General features: G+C 40.7%; 1 non-coding gene across 1 annotated transcript; it reads right to left on the reverse strand.

The window, feature by feature from the left end:
• Positions 1-5,844: 5,844 nt before the first annotated feature.
• On the reverse strand, positions 5,845-5,919 carry Trnat-ugu (transfer RNA threonine (anticodon UGU)). The gene has a single exon. It is a non-coding gene; the product is annotated as a tRNA-Thr (tRNA).
• Positions 5,920-6,314: the final 395 nt, after the last annotated feature.

Below are 6,314 nucleotides of genomic sequence, written 5' to 3' on the forward strand. Positions count from 1 at the left end.
ATTTGTGAAGTGCCACGGATATTTCTAACAATGTGATTTAGTGCCTCATTCTCAGCACAGTCGTGAACTTTGTGCAATGTGCACGCACAATTTGATGCCCCATGAACCTTGTTTTTTTTGTTTTTCTTAAATTTCTTTCTCTTATGTTGTTTCTGTAATGTATGTTATACCTTGTATGCGTTTGTGTTTTACACTGTAATTCTTATTACAGATTACTGTATTGTTCTCCACATCATGTTTTTTTTGTATTTTGTGTTTATTGTTGTGTGTATGCTAACAGTGTGCCTGAAGTCCCCATAAACTGAAGCAGATACCACCACTGTCATTGTGAATGGACCATCAGTTCAGGGAACATTTTGTAAAGGTTATTCTTGCTGCAGGGAGACAGAATGAATCGGAGGTTGTAACTAGATTCGGAAAACTCACAAAGAGATTGTTAACTTAAATATTACCATGTGTGAGTGAGGTCAGGTTAGTTTAATGATTAAAATTGTTGTAACATCTTGGGCATTTAATTGCGGAGCACTCCAACTCTGATTGTAAAGAATAAACTGCTCCATATTTGGCTCAGATGCCCGGGCCATGTTTAGAGCGTGAATGTCTGCGTGAATCGGTGTTTGGAAGGGGCTCCCTGGGTATGGATGTGTGATGTGAGTGTTAGTGTTCCATATTAAGAAGGTGAAGTTGGCTACATCATAAATAATCCTCCCTCTATGAGCTGCATTTTTCAGTTGCAGTGATTTTCTTTATAGAGTGCGGCATGTGGAGTCACTTTGTAAGATTGTTCTTGGGCGATTGACTCACTACCTTGCTCCTAAGTGAGCCAACCGCTCACCAATTACAATCTAAAATGGCGTAGGGGCAATGAGAGGTGGCATGAGCCCCCTCTCATATTCCTATCTTACGATTCTCCTCTCTAGTTGCATGCGGTGGAGGTTCCGTTGTTCCTTCACACGCGGACTTCCCATGTAGCGTCTCTCGCCACCCGGGTGGTCCAGTGACAGGCGGGCTCTTCTCACTTTGAAAGGGTAGGCTGACAGGTGTGGGGGCCGAGTGAATACTCTCCGGACGCCGACATTGTCAGGAGACGCGGCCGCGAAAGCCGGAAGTGGCGGCTGGGCTGGTGGTTCCGTTGCTTCGCAGAAGCTTAGCGAAAACACTTTCTGGCGGGCTACCAGCGAGGCGTGGGAATGACTTATGTACCCAGGCAGCTGGGGCGGGAAAATTACCGCGCTTTCTGCAAAATAGGAACTGTGATTGGCTTGCTAAGGGCATAGCTCCGTGACGGGGCAAAATCAGCACAGAAATTGGCGCCAAGAATCTCCATTGGTGGAATGGTAGTGCTCCGGCAATGGAGTGGAATTTCCGCCGGTTTTCGTGTTGCTGATTGGAACGTAACCACGGCCACTGTCGTGGGGGTGGGAATGTTGTGTGTTCGGCCTGTACGGGTGCTCTGAGGAGTCAGCAGTCGCCTTTCGGTCGAGGACGTTGAAGCAGCCAGCCCTCGCCTGCGGTACGCCAGATCGTGTTCTGGGAGATAAGAAGACTGTTGGTAATGTACATCCGCAGCACCGGCAGATAGGGATTTTCCTAGGTGATAATCAGAGCTCAGCAGAGCGCGCCTGTTCATCCTTTTCTAACTTTGTTCAGTTTCGAGTAACAGCAATTACCATTGGGTTAGCTGTGTGTCTCTCTTGAGATTTGAGTGGAAAGGAATTGGCTCCACATACCACTTCGTCTTAAACCTCACGATCTAAGTTAGGGACAACTTCACCTTTATAGTGTTTGTATGAATCTCCAATTTTAGCCAATTTGATGTTTTATAAATTTGCTGTGTTTCTTTTACTATTCTGTGTTTAATCTTAATAAATCATATTGTTAGTTTGAACAGAACTTTCATTCTGTTAATCAATAGAGCAACCCTATCATTCCTCACTATGCTAATGAAACCTTTGTTTATTTAACTTATGTATCAAATTAAATTACTGCAGGTGCCAAACTCTCTTCTACTCCACTAGCAGGGTTGATTAGAGTCAGTTCGCGTATTTTTTTTTATCCTTGTGCAACAGCAAAAGTCGGAGTTAGAATAGGGGGGGCTTAGAGCATGATTTACACATGTGGATTCTAGTAGAATTTAGTGATAAATACACTACTAGCCCCGGCACCTCGCAACAAAACCGGTAGTCTTTAATGACACAGAAGAGTGCGAACAAATTAGGAAATTCAAACAAAATCAGAATCAAATTAATACGCAACACCAAAGAGAAATCCGGGAAGAACAAGATCAGCTGACACAGGTAATACAAGAATTACGTATTTCAGCGGACACTCGCGCCCCAATACGGGAAGAGGGACATAGAAATACGGAACAGCCACAAAATAATAACATAGCGCATTTCGGAAATTATGAAAGAAATTGGCAAGGTGCACCGAATTTTGAAATGGAACCGCCGAAACGACGTAACAATGACCGATATGCGACTCGCCGACATGATGACTTTGACTGTAAGCTGTTCATTACTACACGTAAATTTAAAACATTTAAGAATTCTGGCAACGACATTCATCCACAAGCATGGCTCCATCAATTCTCTCATCGTTTTCCTCCCAACTGGTCATCAGAGCCCAGATTAGAATTTATGTGTGGCTATTTAGAGAATGAACCAGCTGCAAGAATGCGATCGGTCATTCACGATTGTCACAGTGAAGGGGAATTTTAGCATGCCTTCCTCTCAGCATATTGGTCTCAAGCTACACAAGACCGAGTAAAACATAGCATCATAATGACGAAACATTTCGAACAATCTGAATTTTCCAGTCTTGTGAAATATTTTGAAAACATGTTGCACAAGAATCAGTACCTGTCAAACCCATACAGCCCCTCAGAACTCATCCGCATTTGCTTAATGAAATTGCCTGAACATTTAAGAAATATTATTTTGGCAGGGCGTTGCAAAGACAACATTGAAGCTTTTCAGGGTCTCTTACAAGAATTAGAAATCGACACAGACAGTCGCGGGATGAGAAAACAGAAAAACAATCACTACAGATCACATCCGTCACAATTCCGTGACGACAGAAACAATAACTGGACACGACAAGTCTATTCTTACAACGCAAATCGTGACCAAAACAGACGCCACCCATATGACAACAACTGGCAGAGTAATAACAGTTACAGAGAAAGATCGCATTTCCGTAGTAATGAATATGACAGAGATTACCATAGAAACCGACAATATGGGAACCAAAATAATTATTATCAAGGGAGACAGAATAACTTTAGACGCAACGGTCCAGCGCCCAGTTACGATTCAGGGAGTAATTCTCCACCACATGACCGACAAGAAAGAAACTACAGGAACTACAGACATGACGACAGACGATATAATCATAACGACAGACGTGAATTTCATCAGAACTGGCGGGATTCAAACAGAGCAGGGCCCTCTCGACAAGGTGAATTTGTAGAAGTTAGGTCTCCTAATCCCAATAACAACGGGCGCCAACAAAGAGACAGACAATGAGTCGAGCCGCAGGCAGCCACGTGCGCCGGCTGGCTTAGAGAAAAATAACATAGAAGCTAACCTTGAGAAAAATTCCAGTGTTCTTTACCGACGTATACTGCATGATAATTGCGTTCAAGCTGAAACTCTGAGTACTTTGAAGAGTAAAAGATTGTACCACATTTCAAATGTAAAACCGTTTATTGAAAGATAATCTGCTTTTTAACTTTGTCTTTGCCATTATACTTTTCAATTCACGCTACTAGTATGCTTTGTCACACTGAGGAACTGTTAACATGCAACAATGTTTTGAAGTTAAATATCCAATCAAGAACCAGGAGAACTTATTTAAACAGAAATTATGAATACATTGTTATAGTGAACAGACGTCACAGTGTTATTGTGTGTGTACATTCTTGCTTGTTAGTTGCACGATTACGTAACGACTATAAGGCATACATACTTACAACATATACTGGTACTGCTAATGAGATTTTAATGCAACATTTTGGTTTACTTGAAAATACATTCTGGATTTAAAGCACTTTCTGTGAGATACCAGATGACACAGTGGTTAGTTTATGTGACAGCTACACGATTTTATCACGACGCTACTAATGAGTGACAATTTACAATGTTGCTTTTGCGGTGTTTCTGTTTTATATCTGCACAGTTTTTCTGTATTATTCTGGATGTAAAACATGTTTTAGTAGTAACTTTTGTGGCATAGCGACAATGACACAGCCTTTTTCGTAGCACAACAATACATTACATTATAGTACTTTCTTGATCACCGTAAGGTACGTAATAACTACAACATCTATACGCAAAGCATTTCACTTTAGTTTATGATGAGGTAAGTAAATTGACTTCAGCAGAACTTTGCTTACAGAGGACGATAACTACGGCAGTTACACAGAATTATCTTACAGCAAGACGCACATTTAGTGCTACAGGACACGCATTTGAGTGATTAATTTTGTACTTAAACTATTTATTTTTCAAGATTTTTGAATTACAATGAAAGTTTTCCGTGATACATTTCATTCCATTTCTGTAATCTGTAACACCTGAGGGTATAATTACATTAATCCTCATGGGGGTACACGCTTACTTTGTGTACCATGTGTTTGGCAGACACAAGGAGCCCTAGCTAATATGGTATTTGCTTATACAACTTTACACATCGGTACCATATTCCTCTAACACAGAGTTACACAGCTATCTGATTATTTAATAGAGAAACAAACATTTTTTTTTACTATGGCAGTGACTGATATTTACGTAATTACACAGTTGGATAACTTCACACTTATTAAATTGTATTTTGTCTGTACTTTGTGAACTGTTCATATATTTTCGGAACCATTGTGATACTATGAGAGCTTTGAATGATGTATTTGGTAAGGGAGCATGATTGTAAAGTACGTTTGAGGTAGATGACACTATTGAAATGAGCAGAGAATATTTTTTAGGTTTTGACATTATTGCAGAAAGCTACGTCGTTTTTGAGATTTGGCTAAGTTTTTATGATGTTAATATTACCACGACGATGTGTATTATGCTGTTGAGGACTGTTTATTATGATATGTATTTATTATGATGAAATATTAAAGAAGTGTCGACGAATATGTATATGTGTAATAACGTAAGGAATAATGAGTAGTGGTTAGGGACTCTGACTTGTGAAAAAGGATGTTGGAAACCAAGAATCGTACTTTAAGAGTTATGAAATGTGTGTAAATGCGTGAATGTATCACAATGCCGGCGAAAATTTTTTGGACACTGTAATATTTATAAGATTTTGTTTCTACAGATTTGTAACGCAAATATTTCGACCAGTGAAATTTTATTCGTATCAAACTGTCACTGTAGCACACACTGTTGTCGTAAATATTTCGTTAAGGAAGGTAATGCACTGTAAGCACCCAGCTGTACCACCTGCCTGGGAAAAAGCCATTAGTGTGTACCTTTCAGAGGCACAGGTGAAAAAAGAAGGGGAGGCCATTATCCTCGCTATTGACATTTCTTTGTCGAAAGCATCGCAAATAAGACACCCTCAAACTTGAAAACATATGATTACACTGTGGAACTCTTAATTTATGATATTTATTAAAATGCCTAACGAAATGATGAGAAACATTTTACATCCCTTGTCTTTCTAGTTGAGAGACTGCTCATTTTGTTTAATATCTAGTTTCTAGCTACACTGAAGCATTGGTTAAAATGAAATTTTTTAGATGTACTAATATAAATACTTTATGAAACGATAATTAAATGAACACCCTAGCTGCAAGCAGGCGTTGATACACTTCATTGGGGATATGTTGAAAATGTGTGCCCCGACCGGGACTCGAACCCGGGATCTCCTGCTTACATGGCAGACGCTCTATCCATCTGAGCCACCGCGGGCACAGAGGATAGTGCGTCTGCAGGGACTTATCCCTTGCACGCTCCCCGTGAGATCCACATTCCCAACATGTCCACAACACTACATTCCTAGTGCGCCTAATAGATGTTTGCCCATCATACTCATTACTCGTGGCAGATTAATGTACCAAGTCCCGCACGAGTTCGGGCATAGCGTGTGCATTCGCACAAGAAGGTCAAAGGCCGGGAACCCATATTTTCAACTATATATGACGGTAGTATCTGTTCCCGAAAGAACAGTTACCGTGGATGACCTTGCAGCTTTGCTAGAAATGAAATGATAATTAAATGAACACCCTAGCTGCAAGCAGGCGTTGATACACTTCATTGGGGACATGTTGAAAATGTGTGCCCCGACCGGGACTCGAACCCGGGATC

Source organism: Schistocerca nitens, chromosome 4 (assembly GCF_023898315.1).
Source record: "Schistocerca nitens isolate TAMUIC-IGC-003100 chromosome 4, iqSchNite1.1, whole genome shotgun sequence".
Lineage (NCBI taxonomy): Eukaryota > Metazoa > Arthropoda > Insecta > Orthoptera > Acrididae > Schistocerca > Schistocerca nitens.